Here is a 10,434-nt window from a genome sequence, read left to right as displayed (position 1 = left end):
TCAGCTGCAGAAAAGTGCTTGACATTTTCTGTACCAATATTTAGGCCACTTAGTGCTAGGAACCCCAGCTTTGGATATATTGTGGTGCTAGTTCCACTGGGTTTGCATACCAAATTTGGGGTTCCTAACACTAAGTGGCCCCAAGATATGGGGCCCCAAATTTGGTCAACTGTGTCCATCTGCAGCAATATCATTTCGGGACCCTTTGGGTGCAGAGACCCCAAATTTTGACTGCAGCTAGGGGGCATCTAGGAACCCTTAACTACCGAGTTTGAAGTTCGGGGGACCTATGGCTGCAAATGGGCAATGTTGACCCTCTTTTCCACTTACAGTAGCTGCGCATTTCTCACCCTAGGCTTATACTCAAATCAATAAGTTTTCCCAGTTTTTTGTGGTAAAATTAGGTGCCTCGGCTTATATTCGGGTCGACTTATACTCGAGTATATACGGTAAGTGCTGAGATGATTGAAAGAGAGAGAGACAGGTTTTCCACACAACGCTACAGAGAGAGTGCTGACAGAAGATATGAGGAGGACTGTCTGAAGAGAGTGAGTAGAGCGCTCTGAGGTACCAGCATCTGATTGAGGGGAGAGACACACGCTGACACCAGGGACTGTGTGTACCAACAAAGGGAGAGAAGGCCACGTTTCTTTTGAGACTAACGGGGAGAGTTACCGTAAGGAGAGTGGATAGAGGACAGGAGTGGTGAGGTGACGGGACTGTGCAGTGGAACTCCACCTAAGAAAGAGAGGGCCACACTGTCTACCAGCATCTATGAGAGCCACGCTTTTCCCGAGACTGCTGCCAAGAGACTGAGGATAAAGGAGCTAGGAACACCCACACGGTCCCCCACCGTTCAGCTCAGGGATCCTGCTCAGCAACTCAGCGCCATCTAGCCCAGCAGAGACAAGCCACACACTGGTTTGTGGATCACATAGACCCATCCAGGTGTCCTGTTCGCCATTGTCCCATCACCCTGCCAGTTCAGCTACCAGCCATCCTGATAGGCCGACAGGAGGTGATCCAGTGACTTACAATATTGCCAGGAGCCTTAACCATCATTTGGGACTTCCGTTGTGTCATCAGCCAGAGAATTGGTGAGCGGGTGTAAACCCAACATCGTTCTTAGCACAGTACAGACACTGCAAGCAGACACCGATTCCCCTTTCTACTGTCAGAGAATGCTTGTTTGGAGCTGCCGCTTTTAGCCATTCTGTTCTTACAAACCACTACCTAATGAGATTTCCTAGAGGATTACTGTCTCTCTTTTGATTGATTAACCCTACTCTTTTTACAAAGGGCCCCAACGTTTGCTAGCGGAAGACACTAGTACCCTTCAACTCAGGACCTGTAACGTTACAGAACTGTGCTTACTGTACCAGTTAACCCATTTCTTCATTTTGTATTGTTACTTTCAATGGTGTTTGTGGCCCAGAAGGAGCTGAGAAGTTGATAGATCTTCTCTCTTGCCTCTCAGCATCTGTGTTACGGGCATATAGATTACTGCCCTTTTCTAAATTTAGATTTGCTAAGTATTGAAGGTTGTCTTTTCTAATGTATTAATTCTTTGCAGAAAGGTTTAACAGTGTTGTAAACTTCCATATGCTTTAAACTGATAATATACTCAATTTGTTTATCACTAATAGGTATGTGTCTGTTTTTGGTGATAATCCACAGCCAGGATAACAGTATTTTCCACATGTGTTTTTAAATGTGTTTGCAGTAATTTAATTTAACCAGGTGTGCCAGAGGGTTGAGGTTATTCTTGGGGCTGAGGTAGAGATCAGAGAACCCAAATTTACCAAGTGGCTTCTTCGGGGGTGGTGCTACATATTCACAAATGTTTTGCCTTTTATTTCTATTTTAAACTGTAAGTTGTTTTACAAGATGAGGGTTTACATATACTTTAATTATTGTTCATCAGATTGGATCTGTGTTTTTCATTTAATATGCCTGCAAACACTCCATCTCTATGACCCACATTAGCATTATATGTCAGCTCAATAGGAAAGTAATTGAGCACTGGAAAAAAAAAGCGATTATCATTTGTATAACACCTTTGATTAGTAATATTGCACCCAGTAAAACTATTACTGGTTTGCTATGAACACTGTCGGCTGAAATCTTAAACTCTGGCACAGGGGACTCTCTGGCTGTTACATAAGATATCTAGTTATGTGACATTGCTAAGAAGAAAACACAGCAGACAAAGATTAATTCAATTAAAACATACTGCAATTCTTTTTTTAGCATAATGTATGTCTTCATAACATATGGTTGGCCTGTGTTTAAAAACAATATGTTTTTCATGTCAATCCCAATGTTTCCCCATTTTACATGCCTGGAAGCAAAGCAATGGAAAATGTTCTAAAGATTGCTTGTGATATCCAGGAAGGGCATCTGTCTTCATCCGGTAAAAGTCAAGTGCTTCAGAGGATTAATGAAAACTTGAAACTCTGGCTGTGTTCTTTCTTCCAGGCCCCATCAATACAGGAATCTCATTCCATGAGAATGCTACTCACAAGTTATAAGTGTTCTAGTATGAACAATCTGCTATACATATACATACTGTGTCACTCGGTTTACATTTAGTCATGCTGTACAGATACAGCTTATGATTAAAGTTCCTCATTGGGACCCATTTTGAAATCTGCTGTCATCTTGGCTAAGAGCTGGTCTGTAATTGATATTGGTGCTTATAACAGCATAGGTAAGGTAATCATAAAACTGTGAACTTTAGCAACACGTGTCATCGCTTCTTAAAATGGGACACGCTGATTTTTACACCTAGTAAGTAGTCGTCTAACGGAACACACACTTGATTTGAGAAAATGAAGACTACAATCCATAGGAATAACACATGGCTGCCTAAAGTACAACAACACAGAGAGAAATTACAAATAAAATGTATAAAAAGCGTACTCTGGAAAGCAAGTGGACAATTGGATTGTGTCCTATAGATGCAACTAAGAGTAGGGACTTCCTTGGCACCCTCTAAGTCAAAAGGTCAGAAGAAACACACAGCACAGACATATAGACATATTATTATTATTATTATTCAGGATTTATACAGCGCCAACAGTTTACGCAGCGATTTACATTATAAAGGGAAACAATACAAATTCAATCCAAGAGAGCTATGAGGGTCCTGCTCTTGAGAGCTTACAATTTAATAGAAAGGTGCAAGTGGAACAAAAGGTTATAACTGTTAGGAATGAGCTAATGAGAGAATTAAAATATTCAGTTGTTAAGTGAAGGCAGGATAGGCTTGAAGAGATGAGTTTTCAATGATCACCTAAAAGTGGACAGAGTAGGAGATTTCTAGACAGATTGAGGTAGAGTGTTCCAGAGGATGGCAGAGACTCTAGAGAACATGGGAGGAAGAGACAAGGGAGCTAGAGAGTAGGAGGTCTTGGGAGGAGCGGAGAGAATGGTTTGGGTGGTATATTTGGTTTGAGTGATATATTTATACAAGATCGGTGATATAGCTTGCAGCAGAGTTGTAAATTACTTTGTATGTTATTGCTAGTATTTTGAATTTTATTTGTTGGGCAATTGAAAGCCAATGGAGGAACTGGCAGAGGGGGGTAGCGGACAATGAGCGGCTGGTAAGTTGGAGGAGTCTGGATGCACCATTCATAATAGACTGAAGGGGGGGGGGGCTGTATAGAAGTAAGCCTATGAGGAGGAAGTATACAGGTTTTTGGCATTCACTTTTTTTACTTCTGGACCTGTACGCTACATTACCTGACAGCTTCTACTTTTCTTTTCTCCCTCCAACTGTGCTCCAAGGGGCCTGCTGTCTTGGACCCTTGTGTGCCCCTATCTCCGCAGTGTTTCACGCCTTTTCTGCTGGCAGCTGCTGAGGGCACACAGGAGGGTTGTTTCAGGTTGGCGAGCGGGGGGCTCACCATCTGGAATGAACACACCATACCGAATGAACAAAGTGAGTGATTGGTACTAATCACACACTGTGTGGATGCAGATTATGCCTCCAATGCCGCTATTCACTTGAATGGGTCTTGTTCGACGAGGGTATAATTTCTTCTATGGCAGCAAAGCATAGCATCGCTGCTGTTGCATTTAAACAAAAATATAATTTGATATTTTCAAAGGAGGGGGGCCCTGTCAAGTAGGCTGATTTCTATCAACAGCCCTGCCTACAGATAAGCTTATAATAAAGCTTACCTGTAGGTAAAATTAATATATCCTAAATGTGCACCATTTAGGAAATATTCTAGTGAGCAGCAGCTGGTGACATCACCGCCGCATGTACTCTGAAGGAACGTTATGATATTGCCTTGCAGGAAGAAAGTTTTTTTATTACAAGAGTTTACTACCGCTTTAAATCCATACTAAGAAAAATGTGCACAAATTAGAAAAAATAATATTAAAATCTGTTTTTCTAAACTCTGATTAAAACATTCCAATTGGGTGCTATAGGTTACTACAATTGGCATATTGCTCTTTTAATGGTTCCATGGCATTTTCAGTGTATGGTATGTTAAGGATCTATATATGTGGGTAAGATTTCTTCTTACCAGTCCAGATTGATGTGTTTCAGTGTTCCCAATTTAAAGTGATTGTAAAGTCTTGTTTTTTTTAAATAAAAATAACAAACATGTTATAGCTACCTGCTCTGCGCAGTTGGTTTTGCACAGGTCAGCCTCAATCCTCCTCTTCTTGGGTCCCTCTTTGCTGCTCCTGGCCCCTCCCTCCTGTCGAGTGCCTCCACATAGAATGCATTAAGATAAAAAAAACTTCTGCCTTTACAACTCCTCTCAGGCTGGGTTCACACCTATGCGATTGGATGTGGGTTTTGCTGCATCCTATTCGCATAGCAGAAGATTGTGACCGGCTCTGTATGGAGCCAGTTCACACATCTCCACAGCGGCTCCAGTGCGAATTGTACGGGAGCCCTGTGCGTCTTTTGGTCCGTTTCAGGTCCTAATTTCAGCCCAAAATTCGGGCTGAAATCGGACCTGAAACAGTGAATGGAGACACACTGGACTCCTGCTGTGAGTCGCTGCATGCTGCAATGTGAACCCAGCCTAAATAAACTGAATTTAGATTTTTTAAAATTAGATTTAATCTCCAATAGGTCACTTACTATAAGAAAAATATAACTGCTTTGGTGAAGGTGGGTAAAATTACTTACTGCCATTTTCACCTATTCGAGACTCTGAGGGTGTACTATGTTATGGTTGAAATTTTAAAACTAAGATTTCTTCCTAAGTGCAGACACTTCAATGTGCCTGTTATTATCTCGATATACCTAAAAACTCAACTCCCTGCTTTGAATTTTAAAACACTATTTTATTAAGATCTCAACATTCTAAATTGAGTGATAATACCCACCATCAAAGCTAATTTCCTCCCACCAGCACACCCTTCAATGACAGCAACATCATTAGCTGATGAAACACTATTATTGAATAATTAAACTGGGGGTGGAGGGGCTTAGCTTAATGGAGGGGTTAACATTGAATCTGGGGAATTCAAGACTTTGGCTGTAGGGTGGAGGGTTTCCCTTCATGCTGGCTCCTGTTTAGCTCTGATACTTTAAAAAAGAACTAGGTATTGTGGTCTGTAAATTATACAATGCTGGGTTGCAGTAGTCACCACACAATGGTCTCTGACAAAGGTGGACTTTATCTTCATATAATCTTGAGGGATATTGTTCAGAAATATTAATTTCCCAAGTGAAAGAGCCCCTTCCTTCCTTCAACACGAACCACACATATAGAACCCTGGATAACAGGGGTAAGAGTCTGATTAGTGCAGAACAGACTGGGGTTCTCGGTCACCCTGTGCCCCTAATAGACACAGGGTGACTTACACATAGGAGAGGGTGCGGGAGCTGGACAAGGAGTTTTGATTTTTTTGATTTATGGGCAACACACAGAGTAATTGAAAAATAAGAAGGGGAAAAGTCAGCCACATGTAGACAGTGCCAAGGGTTGAGTGAAAATTAAAACCAGGGAGGCCTCCAGAGATCATTGCTATGGGTAACATGTACTATGCATCTAGTCAAATTGTGAAGCAGAGTCATAGTTCACAGCAAGGTAAGGGCAAGTGGAGTGTCAGAAACCATGAATCAGACTGAGGCAGAAGTACAGTTAAATCACACTCGTTTAATAATAATAAAAAAAGGTAAACAGAGTAAATGTAGTCATAACATAGCCAGAGTTCAGGAACTGGAATGGATAGTCAGACAGGCCAAAACGTCAGGGAGCCAGAGAACAGCATAGTAGAACAGCAAGCAGTGTCTGGAGCCAGAAGGAATGTCAGCCAAGCAAGTCTTTAACAGGAACACAGGAGAGTGTCTCTAGAGATGTGACCAAGGCGAAGGCAGAGATCATCTGGACTGGACGGCTTAAGTAGGCAGGACTGACGAGCAGGATATCATCAACAGGTGAGTCACTGTAGAGAGATAGGAGCTGGCAATTAGCCAACAGCTGAGCGGCCAGCCCAGAGAAGGAAGGGCTGAGCCCAGCCCTGACATGGAGTTTACTGAGGTAAAGACAATAAGGGTCAGCAGGAAAAATAATAAATGCTATCTTGAGGGTGAGGGTGTGGTGTTAGCTGAAATTAAAAAGGAACCCATACAAATTAGTATGGGTACTGACACAAGTGTATGATTGGTCACATTCCACAATGTTCATTGCACACCCGAGATTAGACATGCTGGAACATATGAAGGGCAGCAGGAAAGGAATCTGGAGTGCAGAAAAATCAAGAAGAGATAGCCAGTGAGAAAGCATAGAACAAAATGTCATGAACAACAGCAGAAAAAAATAGGAGAGGAGCTAGCAAAAAGAGCAACTGCAAGGGTCCTTTTGTCCCTGGGCCCGTGTCTGTAACATATTCAGCTGGTTACTGATCCTACATGAGTGAAGAGTCGAGCATTACAAAGCTAGCTGCTCCCCATTTAGATGGGGCAGCACTTGGTAGAGGAAAACCATCCACCTCTGACTTTCTTTGTGACAAGTTACAGCAACGTAAAGTAAATCAGTGATTTACTTAGCAATATAGTGTGGATGAGCTAGTTTGGGGTGGAGGAACTTTCTCAGCTTGCACAACAGTCCTGACCTCAACTTGATAGAACACCTTTGGGATGAATTAGAGAGGAGACTGCAAGCCAGGCCTTCTCGTCCATAATTAGTGCCTGACCTCACAAATGCGCTTCTGGATTAATGGGCAAATATTCCCATAGACACACTCCTAAACCTTGTGGACAGCCATCCCAGAACAGTTAAAGCTGTTATAGCTGCAAAGGGTGGGCCAACTCCATACTGAACCCTACAGACTAAGACTGGGATGCCATTAAAGTTCATGTGCGTGTAAAGGCATGCGTCCCAATACTTTTGGCAATATAGTGTATCTTCCTTTAGGATGGTCTTTTAACCTAAGAGGGTCACTATAAAGCTATAGAAGGCACATCATCAAAATGTATTCATTCTTATAACGTAAAAGATAACATGATTAGTGAAGTGTTTTGCTGCTTATAGCCCATACACACGATCAAAAAATCATACAAAAAATACCGCTTTGCAGCGGTTATAGGATAATCTGATCGTTAGTACACAGCTATCGAGAGCCGATGATGACAGTTCATCCAAAATTATCCGACAGGACAAGCATGAAAATTTTTCTCGTACCATACCAGATCGTACGATTTTCTTTTAATCAGTACAGCTGTCATTCGAAAATACAATACAACACATTACATTACTTATGAATTTTTAATCTGTTGTACGAGAATTTTTCGTCACTTTAGTAAACGTTTCATTTTCGATATGAGACTAGCATGCAAAAAAAAAAAAACAGACGATCATTCGCCCGATAATCTCATCGTATGTACCAGGCATAAGGCTGTCCCACAATGTGCAACGATGTACAAAGTGAACGAGGGCTCAGATAAAGGAAATAGCATGAAATGTTGTATCCTGGATACCATGATTTTTTTTTGTTATTATTATCAAGGGTTTCAAGAGCAGACTAAATCTTTAACCGCTTTCACGGTTTTTAAAAATAAAATCTAAAAAAAAAAGAGTAAGATTTCAGAGTTCCTGAAACACAAATACAAAGGCATTCAAGGTATCTTCTCTTACAGTGAACAGAATATATAATCCCTTTTCACCGCACGCTTAAAATCCAAGTTGATCCTGTGGAAAATCTCTGCTCATTTGAGTACAATAAAGCTGTGCCTGTAAGTAGAAAGCTTAAATCCTATTGAATATCTCACTGATGTAATGGAAGGAATATAACTACTGCCAAAATGTTTTTTTTTTCTCTGACCCTAATAAAATATGTGAAAATTATCCATACACCTCTCCTGCACTGTCTATAATAAGAACCAGAATGTGCCAGAAAGTTAGACAGAAAGTTTTCTGAAGTAGATGAAAAAATCCAACAAGCAGAAAATTTATTGAAGATTTTTTTATTTTTTATGGACTCCTACATAAATATTTTTATACTGACTGTTCCATAAACTCGTACAATCTGTTGGCCAAACTTGCATGTATACAGTGTGCCTATAGAGCAGGAAGGTGGAGAGGGATCTGACACTAATGGCCTATCTTTGATCTTTGGAGGAAAATACTAGCAAACATCTAAAGCAGGTAAAGATTATCAAAGGGCCTATACACTGGTGCTTTGCTATAATTAACCCATTTAACATGTGTTGGGATAGGCAGCCCATTATTTTGACATTAAAGTGGACATAAAGTCCACTTTTTAACTTGTACCTACAGGTGAGCCTATGATAAGGCTTACCTGTAGGTATAATGAATATCTTGCATTGTTTAGGAGATATTCACACAGGATGCAGCCGGTGACGTCACCAGCGTATGCAGTCTGAAGGGATGGCATACCGTAGCACGCATGCATGGTCATGACGTCTTTGCAGCCCAGACTCCGTGAACCTAGAAGGAAGACCAGGTGAAGATAGAAGTGCCAGGAAGATGTGACCGTACTGCGCTGGAGGGTTCCATGTGCAGGTAAGTCTGTCATAATGTGCTAATATGCGGTGCATATTAGTACATTATAACTTAAAGAGGAACTGCAGTCTGCTCACATAATTTGTAATAAAAACATCTTTGCCATTCTGAAGCTTCCCTCCAACCACTTTGCATATTATTTTATGTAGCAAGGTCCCAGGCCTCCTTTGATCTAATGAGAACCTCCAGGGCCAGGGATAGCTGACATCCTTCTGTATGTAGTGGGTTGTGAGGCATAGTGGGTGCAGAGTAGTTAAAGTTATTGGGCGCCAGACACTTCTTGAGTGCAAAAGAAAGTTTATTTCACTTAACAAACTTTTTGGGGAGAGAGAGGGTTAGGGCCAGGACACCCTTAGGTAGTTGCAAGATTAATTGGCAGACTCCGAGACCTCAATAGTAGGACAGCCATGCAGGGAAAGGTATCCAGCAAGACACCACATCTGCATGTGCAGGAATGCTGTCTCATATGGCAACAGTCTTAAACAGTTCCTAACACAAAGCGTGACAGTTCTTTCACTACAATCACTCGTTGTAGTTCTTCATTACATTACGCTCCCGGTCTCTCACTAGACCCACTGATTCACTGTCACTGAATCCCTTGAGCTCTTCCAATCTTCAGGGTGGTATCTTCCTCAAGCGTCACCCCCGCTTCTCTGCTGGGTCCCTAGATTGGCACTCTAGATACCTCTCAAGCTTCACCCACACTGGCCTGCTCGATCCCTAGCTTGACACACAAGGCTATTCTGCAAGCGTTACCTCTGCTGGCTGGGTCCCTGGCTTAATACCCACTGAAGATTCCTGATTCTTCACCATCCCCGGTTGGTGAGAATGCTGCTCCGGTACTTGCTTCAGTTACTCCCTGTGGTCCCTGGTAATAAGGTGGTTGGTCCCTTAGTGGCGACAGCTTCCCCTCTACCTCCAGCCATGACAGGTTGTTCTGCTGGCAGAACGGTCATTTTTGGTTGGACTGCAAGCCACAGTCCCAATCCTGCTCTGCTCTCTTGCTTCTGGATAGGCCCTCAGACAGCCTAGCAGCCAGATGTGCCCAGGATATGCCCAATCTCTGACCTAGCAGCCCGGGCAATACAACACACATCCACCCAGACAGCCGTCCAGGTGGCACAGAACATAGATCACCTGACTCCACCTGATCATATAGGCTCTCCCAGCAGGACAAGGGATTCAAGAAACCCCCGCCCATTGGCTGAGATACCCATATACCCATAACCTGACCTTGCGTTGCCCTTCTCATATCTAGTACAACCAAGTACCCGGCCACCTAGTGGTAAAAGAGAAAAGTGCAACAAGGCCAAACTTAGGGAGAAAACAATAGATCTTTAACAATCAACCAGGATAATTATTCCTGGCAAGTCAATTTGTGAGGAGCAACCCTGCCTAAACTCCAGGATGCTACATCTATATATACTGTGAT

This window comes from Aquarana catesbeiana, linkage group LG03 (genome assembly GCF_042186555.1).
Source record: "Aquarana catesbeiana isolate 2022-GZ linkage group LG03, ASM4218655v1, whole genome shotgun sequence".
NCBI classification, from domain to species: Eukaryota; Metazoa; Chordata; class Amphibia; order Anura; family Ranidae; genus Aquarana; species Aquarana catesbeiana.
Note: the sequence above shows the minus strand (reverse complement) of the source record.